Source organism: Notamacropus eugenii, chromosome 2 (genome assembly GCF_028372415.1).
Source record: "Notamacropus eugenii isolate mMacEug1 chromosome 2, mMacEug1.pri_v2, whole genome shotgun sequence".
NCBI classification, from domain to species: Eukaryota; Metazoa; Chordata; class Mammalia; order Diprotodontia; family Macropodidae; genus Notamacropus; species Notamacropus eugenii.
In genome coordinates this window covers 139,317,686-139,337,216 of record NC_092873.1, presented here as the reverse complement: position 1 = coordinate 139,337,216, position 19,531 = coordinate 139,317,686, and the positions used below count along the sequence as shown (strand labels likewise).

Genomic DNA, 19,531 nt, shown 5'->3' with positions numbered 1-19,531 from the left:
ATATACAAAATAAGAAGTCAAAGATGGTTTTAAGATTGAATACCTTTGTAATCATTGACAGTAAAAACAGGGAAAGCAAGAGAATATATAAGCTGTAAAACTGCTCAAAGCCTTTTAGCCCAGAGACCCCACTACTAGGAGCATACCCCAAAGGAGTTTAGTGAAAGCAACAACAAAAAATAACCATTCATACAAAAATGTTCATAGAAGAATTATTTGTGGTAGCAAAAAGCTAGAAACAAAATAAGTACTCAACAATTAGGAAAATAATTGAAAATGGTTATGTGGACGTAACAATATATATCACTCCATCACAAGGAATATGACTAATTCAGAGAAAACATATGACAAATTACATGAAGTGCTGCTTAGTGAAGAAAGTAAAGCCAAAATAATACACACAACTGTAAAAATTCAAATAAAGTCAACAAGGGCAAAAAAAAGTGAGGGGATAGAAAATGAAAAGCTGATATTCTTTGTTATGATTACTTCTTTTTCAATATTTTCTTACTTGTTTTTGAAATATCACAATATAAGAGTACACACATAAAACATGTCTAAACACTTTATAAGTCTGGGTCCTAATAGTTAATTCCCAGTTCCCCTTAGCCTGTGACTAGTCAAATAAGTCCCCAGGTTCAAGGACAATTTTCTTTACCCAATAATAATAACACCTAAAGATAGGAAATGTCAATAAACTGGAACACTCCCCCCATAACTGACTGGAAAAAAAGTTCCTTATTTGATAATGTGTTGGGATCATAACATCATACAATTGAGATCTGGAAGCAACTTGAAAGGGTTGTCTAAATCCCTTTCATTTTTACAGATGAGGAAACAAGAGACCCATAACAACAAAGTGATATATCCAAAGTTACACCAGTTTCCCATAAACTTAAAATGACAGTGGTAGATTATGCTAGGTTCTTGCAAACCTTTGGTCAAACTTTGACAAAAAATATTCATGCTGTGGGTGAATTGTTTTTGAACTGCTTGTCCACACCTATCTGAGATGAATTCACCTGGGTGGTTGCGGCTACTAAGTTTTTACCAATTTTTGTATACAAAATTCTGGCTCTAATTGCAGCCCAAGTTGAGGGGTACAGCTGGTACATCTTGAGGACTACTACGTCTGACTTCCTAGCACCAGGCACAAACTTCCACTTAGCCAGAGAGTCCAACACAAGTTCTATTATTATCAGAAAATGGGTATGGGACAACCCTATTATCCACATCCACTATGACTGACTATTTCTCACATCTTCTTCTGTGTTCTATTATTTTGACCTATACCAACTTTATGACTTTAATTCTGGCCCAGTGACCATACCTCAGAAATACTGAACTACTTGAATGGTAGGAGAACAATCATAAGATATTTACTTTGGACTGGACCACTACCCAAACCATGCTAGCTCAAGTGGCAAAACATCATACAACATTCATTCTAAACAAAATCTAATTCTCCCTTTTCTCTGTAATGTTGGTTGGTTAATGCTATAAAAATCAGTCATTCCACAGATCTTATGGAAGGGCCCCTTAAGCATCCAGGACTGTGGGAAGTTATTGCCTAAAACAGGTATATGCCACAGTTCCTAGCCGGACTAAACCTTCTAATCATTGATGTCCCACAGCATTTCATCCTGAGTCTTCTTCTTCTCTATACTACTTCACTTGGCGATCTCATCAGCACCCAAGGATTTAATTACCATCCCTATGCTGATTTTTAAATTTACCTATAATCTCTGCTGACCGCCAATCTCACATCTCCAACTCTGAAACATCTCAAACTCAACATGTCTAAAACCAAACTTATTATCCTTCCCCCTAAAATCCCTCTCCTCCTCCACACACCTTTCTTATTACTGTAGAGGGCAACACCATCCTCCCAGTACCTCAGGCTTGCAACCTAGGTGTCACCTTCCTCACAACATTTGACTCTCCATAGCCAATCTGTTGCTAAGGTCTGTGAGTTTCATGTATGGAATATCTCTTGAATACATAACCTTCTCTCCTCTAACACCACTACCATTCTGTGCACTTCATCACTTCACATCTAGACTAATGCAGCAGCCTGGTGGATGTACCAGCCTCAAGTCTCTACTCATTCCAATCCACCCTCCATTTATCAGCCAAAGTGATTTTCCTAAAGTGCAGGTTCAACTATGTCACAACACTCCCACCCCCAACTCCCAATTCAATAAGATCAAATATAAAATCCTCTTTTTGGCATTCAAAGCCCTTCATAACCTAGCCCGTTCCTACCTTTCCAGTGTTCTTACATCTTGTTTCCTGCCATGAAGTCTTCAATTTAGGGATGCTGTCCTTGAAATTCCATGAACAAGACATTCCATCCTCAGCTCCAAGCATTTTCTCTGGCTACCTCCCATGTTTGGAGTGCTTTCTCTACTCATTTCTGCCTACTGATTTTCCTGGCTTCCTTTAAATTCCAACTAAAATCCCTTCTTCTACAAAAAGATTTTCCCAACACCTCTCAATGCTAGAGCTTTCTCTCTGTTAATTATTTCCCATTTATCCTGTATACAGCTTGTTTGTATATTTGTTTCCTTGTTGTAGCCCCAATTAGATTGCAAGTCCCTTGAGGGGTAGAGGCTGGTTTTTTTGGTTCCTTTTCAATCACTAGAACTTAGCACAGTACCTGGCATATTGCAGATATTTAATACATGTTCACTAACTGACTGACAACCCATTCCAATGCCAGGATTATCAGAATATGTTTAACACAGCGAAAGCATAGAAGCTGCCCCCACAGAGGTTGTTCAATTATACTGTATAAATCTAAGCCCCAAAGCCCCAATTTCAGTCAACCAAATCTACTCACATTGACTCATACCAGTTATGGTAATTCTTAGAAAACGAAATGGAAAAAAAAAAGAAAAAAGGAGGACAAGATTCATCATATCCCTCCTTCTTCCTTGCAAGAGTCCTAGTGCCATTTGTTTAAATAATATGGGGGGGGGGGGAGAATTATAATTCTGTCACAACCATAATTTATCACCATTGCTCACTTTACTACACTATTTTGGAACTTCTCTGACTGATTTCACCATCATGTTACTGTTTTAGGTACCTTTTCCTCCTCCCCACCCCCAATTTGAGGTTCCTTTTATGTTTGATCTTCCCCCATTAGACTCCTTGAGGGATTGCCTTTTTTTTCTTGTTTATATCCCCAATATTTCCAAAGTGCCTGGTACACACCAAGGGCTTAATAAAACTGTATACTTGTTGCTTTGCTGTAAGTGTATACACACATATTTCAGTGAAGCAGAGAGGAGTTCTAATAAATGCTTCTGAGAATTGAAGGTGAATCTATTAATTACTTTCAACATCTGGAAGCTAAATAATAGTTAACAAATTGAGACAGGCCTTTCGGCTGGATTACCATCCTATTTTGTTTCTATGCTTGAAGGCAGCCTGATATAGTAGAGAGAATCCTGGAAGTGGGATCAGAAAGACCTGGGTTCAAGTTCCACATGACTGACAGGAAAATACTTTCCACCCACATAATCATGGGCAAGCCACAACCTCTTTTAAGTCTCAGTTTCCTCATCTGTAAAATGGGGATAAATTACACCCATAGTATTTATCTTAAAGGAGCTCTGTGAGGCTCAAATGAGATATTGTATGAAAAAGACTTTGCGAACCTTAAAGCTCTATATGAATGTTAGGTACACTCACACTATGTCCCCAGTCTTTGTTGTAACTGACTCACATCAATCCCAAACTCCATCTTCTAAGTCCTTAATCACTAATGGTAGTTCATAAATGGAAATCACAGAAAGAATTATTAATTCTAAGGAGGTGAAATGGGAGCCAGTATACAATGGGTGTGTTACAGAATTGGTAAAAACTTTCCATTAATACCATTTCACCAAACCACAACCAAAGAAAGATTCTGGGGGTGGGGGTGGAGGGGAAGGATGCTGAGGCCATGTCATTACTGAGTAAGTAGAAGGGAAGAAAGACATGGTCAGAACCACGACATATCAGCGCATGCAAGCAGGGATGGCGGAGGTGGGGTGAGTAAAAAATATAAGCCATAAAGAAATGAAGTTTTGGAGAGAGAGGATGAGGAGGAAACTACACAAATGTCAGTTCTCCTGGTCTGATATTGACCTCCTAACCTGAACCTCTATTCTAGTTAACTCATTTTCTTGATCCTCTTAGTCTTTTAGAATTCCACATACAAAAGAAGCAATGGGAATAGTTTGGCTGTTAGGTTCCCAATTTATCTATTACCCTGTACTCCAGGGTATTTATAACTATAGAAATACCTCTGAAGAGGACAAAGTAGATTTAAAAAATAATTCTCTTTTTAAGAAGAAATATATATGTGTGTGTGTATAGATATATAAAAAGAATGAGAAGAGCAATTACGATTCACAAATTATATTTTAAAGGATTGCAACAAATTTTTCTTTTAATGCAGAGATTTTCTTATGCCTAATGGAGATCTACCAAAGAATTACTGAATTGATAAGGTATATTCAAAGGTAATAAAGAGGTAAGATTTTATATTAGAGGAATGGGAGGGAGAGAGAAGAGGACATAATCCCAAACCCTAGATTCCAGTAAGAATAAAAGCAAAAATTCCTCCAAATTACCATTTAATCAAAAATCTAAATGGTCATTGCATTGTTAAATGATTGATATTCTTCACGTAATTAATATTATCCCTTAATTTAAAAATCTCCAAGCAAATCCAAGCAAAAGGGACTACAAATTTTAAAAATCAATTTTTCTTTTTTTTAAAATTCAATTTTCAATTAAGCTCATTTTCCTTAAATTTGGATTTAAAAGGTTATATTATCCTTCAAAATACAAATGTCATCAGTCTTTTGAAATTAGAAATAACATTTGAATATTTATATCATTTCTCTCAAAATAATTGTTGCCTATAAAGTCATTTCACCTAAAAGCATGTCTTGCTGAAACCAATTAAAGACATTTTAAGTGGGGTATGGCAGTTTGCTTTTTTCCTAAGATGAAAATGATATTACTTTTGGCTATCTACTTGTAATACAGATAAAGGAAATCCAAAATCAAACTAAAATTATATTTCGTAGGTTAAGTGTTAAACAAATCCTACTGCTTTCTAAAGTCTTGCTCTAATGGTTCATCTTGGCACGGAGATAATCCTTAAGTTCTTAAAGGTTATGCAAGCAGAGCAGAAGTGGAAGGTTCTACCAGTCTAAAATAGCTTAACTTTTAAGTCTGGTAAGGGACTGTGTGTATCCTTCTGAAGGTGGACTACCATGTGATAGATCTTTTAGTTCACAGTAACTGATGAACAACTGTCTACTAGGCAAGGACGACCTGTGATTTTTATGGTGGAGGGAGTAGCTATATCAATGAAACTACTGAGAGTCTGTTGTATTGAAGTAAATCTTAGGAAATCCTTTAAATAGCTATCCCTGAGTATATTTATAAATCATTAAGTAACTGCTTGAATGTGACATCTTAGGTAATAGCTAGATAAACTCAATTTCATATTTTTTTTTTTAATCTGCCAGTTAATGAAAAGGTAAGCTGGTGGGGGCACAGGAGGAGGGAAGGAATCCAGTTTATGAAAATTAATTTAAGCAAACATTTTCAGGACAGGTGCTGTGTAAAACAAGGTATCTTGTACTGGAATCCAGAATGTTTCTGTATCTAAGCAATGTTATCCTGTAGGTACTGAGCAGCTAGCTGTTTGCCATTTTTTTCTATACTGATCAAGTCAAGATTAGCTACTTCAAACATCTTAGAGGGTGTAGACTTTAAAGAAATACTAAAATCTAAAATAGTGCCACGAGATCTTACAGAATAAGTAAAAAACATTTCTTCCAAATGGTCACAACTGCATCAAGACAGTCCAAAAACAATGCCCTAATAATTGTTTCGGTCCACACCTGTTCTACTCTACCAAGGCAGATGAGTAAATTCTGCAACGTAGGATCTAAAGAGAGCTGCAGAGGACACGTGCCTTGCTCAGAGTCACACAGCTAGAATGGGGGTGGAGGGGAGTGTTGTGCTGCTCATACCTAGAGCATCATAATCCATATTTTGAAAATTCCAACCCCAGAAAAATGCTTCCCTATTTGAGTGATCATTATTTTTTTCTAGTTTCTTTCACATACTTTAATTCCTAAATAGTATTTACACTGAGGGAATTTTCATTCAAAATAATGTAAACTCAGCTTTCTAGACCATAATATAAAATATAAGTTCAATTTATAACATAAATGATCATCATAAAAGGATGCAAGGACCCTGAGGGGAGGATATCCTAGTGGATAGGAAGGTCTCAGCCAAAAGATCATCTTGAAAATTAGAAAGAACAGACAGGCACAAAAAATGGAAGTATCAACTCCTAAGTACATAGAATAGCCTTTTTTAAAAAAGCTGCTAAGAAAAAAATGCTCCTAGCCCAATTAAAGAAGTCAAATTTCTACTAGTTTCACTGTCCTACCCTCCTTTCCTAGAGGACAACTGAGGCTTCTCCAATAACTTTATTATATTTTTTTAAAGCATATGATCAACTCATGCTTTTGTATCAAATATATTACTGGTTCAAGGGGCTGAAAATTCTGCTATTAACTCAATGGAAAGGTACCACTGACAATCTTAGAAAAAGACAACAGTTATGCCAGTTTCTTATTCCCCTGAGCATACTAAATACCCAGTCTTGACTCTTCTGGGGTCAATGGTAGTTAAGGAACAAGTTGGTTTTGAAACCTCTCATTCCCTGTTCCTGAGACAACATTGATGGCAGAGCAAAGTATAGTTTTGCCAGATTTAAAGTTGCCTTTGCCGATACAGAATGGGCAAGCTTATATTTACAGTTTTGACCTCAGGGCATAGATTACTCTGAGATGTTTCCAGTCATTGGAACTCCTAAAAGAAGTCTACGAACTTGTGAAGATTATAGAGGGCAGGTGTCACAGATACAAAGGCATAAAAATAATCACAAAAGGGACAGGTGAATCCTAAAAAAACAACTTAAAGGAAATATCAATGAAAGAAATAAACTAGCTGTACAACTGAGCAAGTAAGCTATTTTTTTGGGAGGCAGATGCATTCCAAAATACTAATTTAGACTTCTATATTGACACATGATTCAGAAGAGAATCCATAATGTAGGAAGTATCTCATAACTGGTGATCTGAATCTGTGAAAGATAACAGACTACCTACAAGTTATTCAAAATGTCTTCCTACTTAATTATATGACATCAACCAAAATAAACAACAATAAGAAATGGGGGCACAATAGCTAAAGTAGAAATCCAGTATCTATTTCAGTGATGTTAATATTTCTAGGCAAACATGCCTATGCTGAAAGAAAAAAAGACAACCAGATTTTAAAAAGATTGTTGCTTGTTAATAAGCAATTAGAGTACAGGTTCAAAGTTTAGAACCTGCAATATTTCCAGTGCCATTTTGTTTGTATAAATGACAAATATTGTGGAACAGCCTCACCTTCTTACATTCCAAAAGAATTCCCAGTTTGCCTAACAATTTATACTTTATAATGTATCAAAAATCAATGGAATCATCAAAAATTCTTTCCATCTACTCTTGCTTTTTTTCTTTTCCTTCCTTCCATACTTTATTCTAAATTGTCACTACCAAAACAAACATCCATTATTTCAATTCTATCCAAATGGTGCCATCCCTTTAAAAACAAACTAAAAAACTCATTTCAAAAATAAATTCTCAAGCACACTGCCCTAACTAGTAGAACCAGAGCAAGGACTTATTTTCTATTTTCACTTAACCTTATACTTCTCACATTTAATTTCCTTGCCCCTCAAACACTCACAAAGGCAAGGGGGGGGGGGGAGAATATGGGGTAGCGGTGGGGGGAGAAGCCAAAAATTAAAATGTAAAACACAAGAATATGTCTCCTGTATGTAAACTACTAGAGGATGAAGGTATCTGTCTAAATTCTGAATGCCGTAGTGCTTGGTTAATAATCACCTATAAGGTATTAATCTAATATAATCTTGTTAGCAGAAAGGACACTATCTGAAAATACACAGGTACCATCAGAATCATGTCAAATATTTTTGATGTCTGAATCAAAAATGAATATCTAAAATCTACCTTGATCTACATGCCACTTTAGTAATCTAACTGCTAGCCAAAGAATTCTAAACTATTATTAAGCTCTCATAAAGTACTTTTTATCTATAAATACATTAAATACATTCAACTGGCTATCCTTCATAAACTACCATGAGATTAGTGAGTGGCAATCATTATGATTTGCATTTTACAGGTAGTGAGACATAGGCACAGGGAGGTTAAGTGGCTTTTACCAAGTTATGTAATAAGTCATAATCACAATTCAAATCTCTTGACTAATTTTGTGCCAGCTCCACCATGTCATTCCACTGTAATCTCTACAGATTAGTGGGGTTGCTTACTAAAATGTCAACAAAAGAAATATAAGCATATTTAAAAGTAAAGATGGCTATAGGTCTTTTTAAGAGAGAAACTGGCTTTCTTCAGGAGCATCACTTTAAATATGTGATCTCAAAAAAACTAACATTGAGTAAAACCTAAAAAATGGAGGGGTTCCCCACCTTCTACTACTACACATAATACCAGCTGGTTCTTCCAAGATACTTGTTTAACGGCAATATGTTGGAAGTTGTGTTTTCAACTTATTTCTAGTTATTCTTCTGATTCATTTTGTCTCTCTTTATAAGGAACTAACCTTTCTGTTTCTGCTTTTCTCTCTATAAAATAGTAACAAAAGAACTTAATTCCTACTTTACACAGGTATTTTGAGGAAGAAAACGCTGGTTGTAGAATACTTAAAACTACCATGCGAAATGTGTAGTGTGATACAGCTAGTCTTCAGGCCCAATAACAAACACTTGACCAAAAGCAGCAAGCAACTGGCTCTAAATTATTTAAAAACAAATCTGAATTTATCAAACTACAGAGAAAAAATTTTAAAACAAGCTATATAGAGATCGCTTCAAAAAGTAGATACTCTATTTTTTGCTTTTAGTGGAAGATCTCTTTCTATAAAAAGTTTAGAAACTAACCATACAACAAAAATCTACATAAGCAAAAAAAAAACCAAAAAACCTCAAAGGCTGTACTGCCTCTAACTGAATGAATTTAGAAATATTTACATGTATTTTCTAACTTCTCAAACTTCAGTCTTCTTCAACAAGCAAAGGCATTTACACTTAATGGGAACTACATACATTTATCAATCCCCAGGAAAGGGAGACTAGTTTTAAGATTAATTGAAAAAACAACTGTCCAACTGAAGTCGACATGAACTGTGGAGCATTCCACTGCGGCTCAAATGCTGGATGAACATTTCTTCTCCAGCAAGAACCAGAAATCACTTCATGGCAGTTTGGAAGGCATTGTGGAGGGGGGGGGGGAATCAACCTTCACCCAGCCAGAGTTGGCCAGTTGGCCATCTCCGCAATCTACAGCATACGCCTGTTACTGGCATGCCAAGCAAGGCTGTTCCTTCAATGTTAGTCATCTCTCCCAAGGCAGAAGATTCCTTACTTCTCCTGCCATGGTTAAGAGACCATTCCAACAAGTAGCCAAAGGTGGATGGGGGAGGTCACCGGATCGAGGAACAGGGAGGAAGGCAGAGAGCCCACGGGGAATGGGACCAAACCTAGCAGCGTTCCTTGGCCAGTACTGAGCACTGGGGATGCAGAGAGAAAGAAGGAATACCTGGGAAGGGCAGGATGGGCAGGCAGAGGAGGAAGCTGAGGGGGGTCTGGGCAGGACCAGGAGAGGCAGGTCAGGGCGAGGACGGACGGGAAGGAAGACAGGGATGCTCCAGGTGATACCAAGCGCCGGGGGCTACGGGGGGCGAGGGGAAGGAGAAGGAAGCAGCGGGGAATCCTTGCTGGACAGAGAAGTGAGGCGGAATGAGAGGACGGCCAGAGAAGCGCAGGAGGAGGAGAGGAGCAGACCGAGGGAAGCCAGAGACAGGACCCCCCGCCCCCATCAAGGTCCAGGGAGCTAGAGAAGGGCTACGGGAAAGCCGACGGGCCCGAGGGGAGGACAAGGCGGGGGGCCAGCGGCTAGGTGAGGAGCGCCCGGACCCGAGCGGCAGTGCCCACGTCCGAGCTCGGCTGCCCGACCGTCCGCACCGACCTTCACCCGGGTCGCCCCGGCACGGGGCTCGGCCCGCGGGGCGGCGGCTCCAGCCCGGTCCGGGGAAGCAGACGGTTGAAAAGGAAGGGGGAGGGGGGCTCTTCCAGACCTGGAGGGAGATGGGGAGGAGGGGCACCGACGCGGGAAGCGGCGACAGTTAGGGAGCAGTTACCTCTCGCCCGGGTCGGCGGTTCCCACCCCCAGCCGAGTGGAGGAGCTCGTCGTCCCAGTCGAAGAATACGGCCCTCCCCCGGGTCAGCACCATCCCGCCCCCGGGGTCCCTCACATCTCCGCGGCCGCCGCCGCTCGCCCCGCCGCTGCAGATCCCGAGTAGGAGCCGGTGGGTCACCGCCGCCCCGCGACTAGCCCCGGAGTGCGGCCAGCGAGCATGCGCAGCTACCCCAGCGCCCTAGGGAGCCCGCGGGCCAGCCTGGCGCTACCTGCGATCAACAGGTCCCGCCGCCACCGTACCCCCCCCTCCTCCCTACACAGAGCCTCGGCCCCACCCCGCTCCGGCCCAGCGCCCCGCCCACTTCCCCAGCCTCTTGCTCCAGCTGAGATTGCGTGAGATTTCGCCCGGGACGGCCCCCGCGGCTGGTGGACTGAGTTCTCGCGAGATCTGGGCATTGGCGTCAATAAAGAGCGCGAACGGAGGCCGCTTGACGTGGGCTGAACGGCTGGAAGGGAGTGAGGGGGAAAAGTCGGAAGAGGGTTGGGAAGGTGGATGCTGAGCTTGTGCCGCTTCTGGGGCCTCCCTTCTTCCACCCTCTCCTCAGCCGTCCCCCTGGGGAAGGGGCTCGGCGGGGATTAGCCTTTGGCCGCGGGAAGACTTCTGTTTATAAACGTAGGAGCGGGCGTGTTGAAGGTAGTTGGGGAGAGGTCTGGGATCCCCTGAGGGGTGAAACGTCTGTGAATGCCCCCCCAAACTGGTGTCCAAGAGAAAGCCCCTGATCTTCCCCGACCCCCCGTTCGACTGTTGACTCCTGTCCTTAGTCGGGAAGATTTCGTGTCCTGTTAGGTAGCGAAAGGAGCGGAGAAATCTGAATTTATGGGAGGGAGGGGGAGAGGCGCACCCCCAAGGTCGGCCCCCTGGGTGTTAGCTTTAATCCCCCTGTCATTTTTTTCTGAACTTGGCCCCAAGGGGGTAACGTGATACTGTTCTATCACAGCTCTGCAGAGGTTGATGGTCTGGGCACTGCCAGGGGTCCGGCTTGGATTCAGATCCTGGCAGTGCCACTTATTTGCCTGACCATACCCTTCCTGGGCCTCCGTTTCCTCATTCGTCATGAACGCGCTGGATTGGGGTCTTTAGGTTCTAAATCTGTGCTCCCACGGTATGCTTGCGTGTTCTGGAAGGCAGCTTTCTCCCCTCACCCCCACTGAATTATAATTGTCAAAAGGACTTCAAGCGGATTTCTAATGCCTTTAACTTAAAAAAAATCAGAGCATCCCAATTCTTCTAGCGCTGTGCATTTTATCTTATTTTTTAAAAAATTCCTGACATACCCAGGAAAATTGATTCCGCATCCTCCCACTTCAGTGTTTTTCCCCTCCCCTAGAATCCCCTCTTTGCCATTCACGCATTTTATCTCATTTCTTCTGAGATGCCTTTGACCTGCCCCCACTCCTTAGATTTGTTGTTCAGTCAGCACTTTAGGTCTCAGGCTGCAGGTTCCCCACCCTGCTTTAGGTGCTTCAGTTCCTTTAATATAAATCCTAATTTTTGTGTATTCACTGTACATTAAGCTGTTTTCCTGTAGATGGTGTGGTTCGTTTAAATCTTGAACAAACTCTTTTTTCTTCATTAGCTTCTTTCTCCCACTTCTTTCTCCCACCATCCCCCACATAATCCAGCACTGCTAGCTGCCTTGTAACACCTAGTGTGCTCTGGGAATATAGACTTATTTTAATATTAGCCTAAGGAAACGGTACTGTCATTTAGACAACTTATTAACTCTTACATTCCCGGAAAAGCTTTGCCTGACTTGAATAAAATTGGGAATACAATGAGATTATTCTGTGCACTGTTCTCTTTAGACTTCCTTGTCTTTAGTCCGTCCTTCCTTCATCTGGTTAGATATATAACAGTTCATCAAGTGTCTGCTTTGAACGACTAGCTGCACAAGTACTGCTAAACTAGTGAGCTTAATTCTATAAATTACATACAAAATCAGTGTTAATACTTCATAATCACACTTTATAATGTGTATCCTATATACATGCCTATAAAATTGTGACATCCTACTTTGTTTCTACACATGTCAACCTGACGTGACTGAACATGAGTACCCCCACCATTCAATTCTTCATATTGATGCATATAACAAAATTTTGAATTGGAAAAAAAAATCTTCATCCTTTTTATATATGCTATTAGCTTTAAACAGTTGCTTTATAGTTGTTGATTTGTGAATGTCTTTGTGGTTTGTTTTCCTTCCCAAATGAATAAATTACTTTGCTCTTTCTGTTATTACTTGGTTTTAATGGAAGTGCTTGATTGGTTGGGAAAGGTGGGATTAAGGATACTGCCTAGGTGTCTGAATAGAATGTATTACTGTTGTCTGACCCAACTACAAACTTCTCCTTAATCAGTTAGCACTACAACTCAAGGGCATCTGTGTCCAAGACCAAGCTTGTTATACCTTCTTCATACCCCTTTCATTATGTTTAATCTTTGATGGATAACCCAGAAATAAAGGTGACCACACTGGACACTTGGCATTCTTTATATCCTGGACAAACTCCTTTCGTGTGTATGAAAACAGATCAGCATTTTCCATTCCCAGTTGGCAATGCTCTAGCTTGTCTTTCTTTATTGGAGTCTAAATGAACTTGACAGACTTTCAAAATGTTCTGTGGTTGAAGTTTGGAAGAATAGAAAGAGAAAATAATTCTCAATCATAAGTGATAATACAGTGTCCCAGTTCCAAAGAGAGAAATTGTTGCTCTGTGGAAAGCAGAGTTTTATGGAAAAACTGTTACAGATTTTGTATTAATATCTGTTGCACTAAAAACTGCATATAGTTTAGAGTTAAGGAATTTGTGACTTAATGAAGAGACTGGTAGTATAATGGGTAAAAAAACCAAGGGAAGAAAATGTGATTGAAAAAATCATTATAATTTTATTTTGCATATACATCAACACTAAAGCTTTATCTGTGAAGATGAACAGAAAGACAATAAGAATTTAGCCAGAAGGAATACATAAATATCCCCCCCGAGGTCCTACTCATAGAAATTTGAATGCCATTTACTACTCTATTGCTCTTTAAGTTACTTTAATGAATTCTAAGAACGACCTTAAAAAAAACTATATAAATGTCCATGAATTTTCCTTTATTTGCCCTAAACCATACATAAAAATTAGTTTATAAAGCGGAAATCATTTATCTATTTTGGCCAAAATTCCATAAGGCTTGTTCAATTTAAATTTTATAATTGAATATATTTTTCAACTGAGAATATATTTCTCAGTTACTTTTATTATGACAAATTACAATCTGTGGCATATTAGCATTTGCTTTGTATACATGTCTGTAAAATTCTGATATTCCACTCCATTAAGTGAGCCCTGATCTTAATCTAAGTTGGACTCCAGCTCACCCCATCTCCACCTAGGTTCTCTACTAAAATTCAAATCCAGTTAATCATTTTGTGGGGGTGAGGCTAGAATCGGAGAGGCTATCTTAGTAGAGATCTGTAGTAGATCTTGCCAGGCCAGAAAGACTTGTTCAATTGTGAGACAATAGGATATGTCTTGTCATTCAAAGATCAGTTTGGTAAAATTTTGAGAGATGCATCATAAGAAAGTTAACCATTAAGTACTGATTTTTTTGGCCACAGCAACCCAGAAGGTTATCTATTTACAGTATAAGGCATATGCTATCTATGCTAGCAAAAGGACTACCCATTCTAATGAAATCAACACACTTTTGGAGTATTGAAGTAAGCCAAAAATTCTTAATCCTACTTTGGTATTTAAGAACAGATATTTTCATAGTCCATACACCACAATGCACTGTGATAGGTGCTATGAGATATAGAATAGTGTGTGTCACATAGTAATGATGGGGTACAGACTCTGGGAACCCCCATGAACTCTCCAGGAATCTTCCCACTTGATCTGGTGTTAGCCTGAAACTATAAACCTTTCATTATCACTTTGCCCAATTGCCTCTGGCTGCTTCCCATCCTTGATTCTATAAAGTACCCTTAACCCACCCTAGCCCTCCATTACCTGTTACCTTCAGATTGCCTCCCACTGGTTCTCACCCTTGATCACATCAAAATCCCACAGTCTTGGTTCTGACCTCCGGTCACCCCTGTCCTATCAAGATCCTCCTTAAAGTTCTCAAGATCCTCACTAAACCCCTCCTCCCATCACCTCAGACTACTAGACCACCCTCTGGATCCCTCCCACAGTCTTTCTGTATATAAGATCCTTCTTGTCTCCATGAAGGTACTCAGATTCAATCTAGCTCTGGTTCTGTCTAGGTGTGATTCAATCTGACCTTCTTGTCAATACAAGCATCACAAATGCTTAGGCTCCTTAAAAATCTACCCAATATGGCGAATCTTTAATAAATTTCATTTTTACTTTGGCCAAAGGAAGGCTTGAGTTGAATTCATTCAGGCAGGACTTGGGGTTTTGGCATTTGGGGGTCCCAAGCACCTCAAACCTCAACATTTTAGTTCCCTGACCCCAACAGTAAGGCCTTAATAAATGCTTGTTGATTGACTGAATGAAACTTGGACCCTGACCTTAAAGAACTTGCAGTCAACTAAGATGTATGGAGTTAAAATGAAACACATGATAAGCTTATGTTTACAAGGCACTGTATTGGCAACTAAGGAATGCAAATGCCAGTATTCATCTTTAAAGAATTTATGGCTTCCTAGGGGCCATAAATATACACAAATATTGATATAAAATAGAATAGGAACATAGTGGAGGTACAAAATACTAAAAGTCATTCAAGGAAGAAGTTTCTTTTAGTTGAGAGGATCAGATGAAGCTTCATGAAGATGTTGGAAATGGACCTCAAAAGGATAGATAGAACTTCAGTAGGCAAGATTGAAAGTGAAGGGATGTGGGGATAGTGCTTTCCAGAAATGAGGGACATGCATAGAGATAAGAATGTGTAGGATAAGTTCTGCAGATGTTGCTGTGGAACATAGAAGGAATGTGTGATAAATGACGGAGAGATAAGACGACAAAGGGTGATTGTAGCCAGACTGAAGGATTTTTCAGTGCTAGATAGAGTTAGAGGACCTAAATTCAAGTCTTAACTCTGCTGCTTACTATGTGTATGATCTTAGGCAAGTACCCTAGCCCTGTTTCCTCATTTATAAAATGAAATATAGTTTATAATATATATGTAATATATAATATAATGTATATTATATTTAATAATATATTACAATTTATTTAAAAAATGAAATCAATTCTCTATGATCCTATATTTTCTCATTCAAGCCATAAAAAAACCTTGATATGCAAGTATTATAGGGTATCAGTCCCATTTACAAGGAACCAAAAAGGCGGGTAGTTAAAAGTGACTTACCCAAGGTCACACAGCTGGTAAATGATTAGGGAGGGTGATTGAGGAGAAACTTGAATCCATTTCTTCCTGCCTCCAAATCTAGCTTAGCTCTTCCTGCTTTAAATCTATATTCTCAAGACTTGATTTCATAGGTCATAGGGAGCATAATGCATATACACAACCAATTCCAAGCTGAATGTGTCACAAAATTATTTGAAAGTTCAGAGGAGAGAAAGATTTCATTGTATAAGAAATTTTAGATTGAACAAATTTCATTAGGATAGAAGAGTTGGCCTTATGATAGCTAATCACAAATGGACAGTTTATTTCTCTTACAGAAATCAGGGAAGGCTTCTTGAAGAAAGTATTTGATCCTGATCTTGAAAATAGTTGTAGGTGTGTATCACATGCTGTTTGTTTTAGTCACAACCAAGGCATACAGATTGAACTGTTTAAAATTTTTCTTTACATTGACATTTCCCCTGTGATTACATGTTCCCTTTAATCTTCAAGTAGTAGGCTAATTCCCTTATGACTTAGGGATCTTTTGGTAGATTCAAAAAAGGGCAACAACACAATAAAATAGAAAACACAACTTTGGAAGCAAGAATTCAGTTTCCACCTCAACCACTACTTGAGCAAAAGAAACTTGATTCCTTCTTCCCCCTTCACTAAATCTAAATACCCAATACTTTTTTAAAAGAGCATTTTGATTTTATTTTTGTCTCAGTTACATGTAATTAATATTGTGCAACTTTGAAATAGAGAGTATGAAGTAGGTGGTAGAGTGAGATAAGAGTTTTTACCATTTTAAAGAGTTCCAAATTTCCTCTGTTCCTCTCTCCCCCTCTCTGAGGCAGACATTTTGATATAGATTATACGTGTGCAGTCATGCAAAACGTTTCCATATTAGCTATTTTGCAAAAGAAAATAGACATAAAAAAACCTAAGAATGATAATGTTTAAAAAGTATGCTTCAATCTGCATTCAGACTCAATCAGTTCTTTCTCTGGAGGTAGATAGCATTTTCATAAGTCCTTCAGAATTGTTTCATATTATTGTATTGCTGAGAATAGCAAAATTATTCACAGTTGATCATCATGTAATATTGCTATTACTGGGTACAATGATCTCCTGGTTCTACTGACTTCACTTTGCATCAGTTCACATAAGCTTTCCCAATGTCCAATTGTTCTTTTTTTAAAAAAAATATTTTATTTGTTTTCATTTTTCTATCCCATTCTTCTTAATCCACAGAAAGTTTCATCCTTTGAGGCAGACATTATAGCAGGAGGAAGTTCCAATGTCATTTGCATTTGATTGGAAGAGGAGAGAAAATAAGACTACAAATGTGACCTTGGACATCTCCCTTGGCAGCAGCAGTGGGGTTGTTGCTGAACTTGCAGCTCATCTTCAGCTGGCAGGAGGATGGTAAAACCCATAGAGTGAAGAATTACTTTTCTGTTTTTGAAAAGGAAGTGTTGAGTGATTTACTGGTAGGTAAAGGTAGACTCATGGCCTTGATTGCGGCCTTTCCAGAGTGCCATCCTGACCATTACCTTGCCACCTGACCTGCAACTTCATCTTAAGATTCCTGAGTCTGACTTGCCACTGTTTCCTAAGGACCACTGGGTCTTTCTATTGGTCTTGTAGCTAAACTCTCCTAGATGTATTATCTCAGAATGTGAGCTTGACAGCAAGACCTGTCCCAGTCTCCATTTGTATCTCCTTCACCAGGGAGCATGGGACATCGATAAGCATTTAATAATTGTATTTTCATTCATGTAGTTATAAATAACACAGAATGATATGAAGTGCCTTGAGTACTGCATTCTGAAACACAAAATCTGACTATCTTAGTTTTGTTACAGGTATACATATTTACATATTTAAATTGTATATTTAAATACATATTTAATGGATGGAATTTAAATACATAGTAATTAAGGAAAAGGCACCCTCATTTATCACTATACTTGCTATCAGTTAATAACGTTATAAACTAAACAGTTCCTTTACTAATTCATTTAGTTATTCATTAGCTATACATTTAAACTTATAACCAAGAATAAATAATAAATATAAACCACATGAATAATAAGACAGTTTGGCATCTTTCCCATTCTCCTATTTAGATAAAAATGATAATTTTGGCCCAAGGATTCTTCTAAATCTATATTATACCTTTAATTCCAGTGTTGTTTTTTATAGATCAGGTTATCTCACTCTACCACCTACCCATACTTCCCACTTCAAAGTTGCACAATATTAATACAGTTACAGATCAAATCACTAAATGAAATGGACAATTCATGTCTGGACAACTCTTAAGCTGAATATTGTAAATCTGAAAATTGCCCTATAGGAACTTGTTTCATAGATATGAAATACTAGATATTAATTAAGTAAATAAGCATTTCTTTTCTTCTGAGATATTTATAACTTTAAAATATACAAATGACTTTCAAACTTACTAACTTGCAGAAATTTAAAATATATTGAAATGGTTTTATAACATTTCCCATTGGCCCAGTTTTTTGATTCTTTTAGTATTTTGTTCAGGGAAAAACTTAAGAATTACTTAGTACTTCTAAAGGAATGAAAAAAGCCCCAAACCATCTAACCTGTATCTCCCTTCCCCAACCCCTCAACTACCCATAGACGCTTTTAAACATACTTAGTAGTATTCTCAAGTGAAGGAAATAAAAATCCAGTGGTATCTTATAAATTTCTTCAACATTTAGGAAGACAGAGCCAATGAGATGAAGCATTTAAACCAATCACTGTAGAATTTATTTCATTTCAAGCTCTCACCTAAACTATTGCAAAAGCCTCTTAGTCTCCTTGACTCAAGTTTTTCACATACCAGTCTATCCTCCACTTAGATGCCAAAATCATTCACTTAAGTGCAAAGTGGATCGGGTCACTTAACTACTCACTAAACTCTGGTGGCTCTTTATTGCCTATGGGATAAATTAGAAACTCTTGACTTTGAAAACCCTTCACAAACTGACCCTTACCTATCTTTCTAATCTCTTTATATGGTATTTCCCACGTATTTTGTGATCTAGTCACTTTTATAGCTGCTAATCAGCTAACCAGGTCATGGTTAGGTTATAACTGAATTTAGAGTCCAGTATTTGCTATGAAGTTGTAAGATTGGGAGCTTGTGAGATGAGAATTGATGAAATAAAGGAGCAAGGGACTGTAATGGATAAAGGGTTGGTATGGTAGCCCCATGATTGGCTATCACTCGATACAATATCTCTTCTCACCTTCTGATTGGTCGATCACACACCCCCTTGGAATCATAACCCTCTAGCAGACTCCAGCACCCACTCTGGAGACCTCAGCTTTAATCATTTCTCAAAGACTATTTCAGAAAAGGTCTGACCTGCATTGGTATGCAGGGAATGTCTTCATTAGAGAATTCCATACCACTGAAGTCATAGGTTATTTTGTACATAATTATATATATACATTTTGTCTACCACTTAGAAGTTGAACTCCTCAAGTGTAGGGATGATTTCACTTTTGGAATTTGTATCCCATAGCATCTAGCATATATAGTAGGCATATAGTAGGTATTTAATAAATGTTTGATTAACAATTTTTAAAATTAATATATATGTATATATATAAAACACAATTTATTACTTCATAACCTAATGTTGTAAGTTAATTTTTCACTGCTCAATATGATTTAATTTTCCATTCTCTAGAAAATCCCTATGTAAATCTAAATGACCAAGTCAGCTTCCATTTTATAATACATCACTATTTTTTAAATTGTTTTCTTAAACTACATATAAAGGGTACAGAACCAAGATGGAGGAGAAA

The 19,531-nt window shown here is 38.6% G+C and overlaps 1 protein-coding gene across 6 annotated transcripts in view; it reads right to left on the bottom strand.

Annotated features, from left to right (window-relative positions):
* The window catches only part of FAM135A (family with sequence similarity 135 member A), a 127,901-nt gene extending 117,454 nt beyond the window's left edge, over positions 1–10,447 (bottom strand). For all 6 annotated transcript variants that reach the window (XR_011974352.1, XM_072642570.1, XM_072642574.1 and 3 more), the window contains exon 1: positions 10,321–10,447. The gene's annotated coding sequence lies outside the window, so the exon portion shown is untranslated. The remainder of the gene's footprint in view (positions 1–10,320) is intronic.
* Between the last annotated feature and the right edge of the window lie 9,084 nt (positions 10,448–19,531).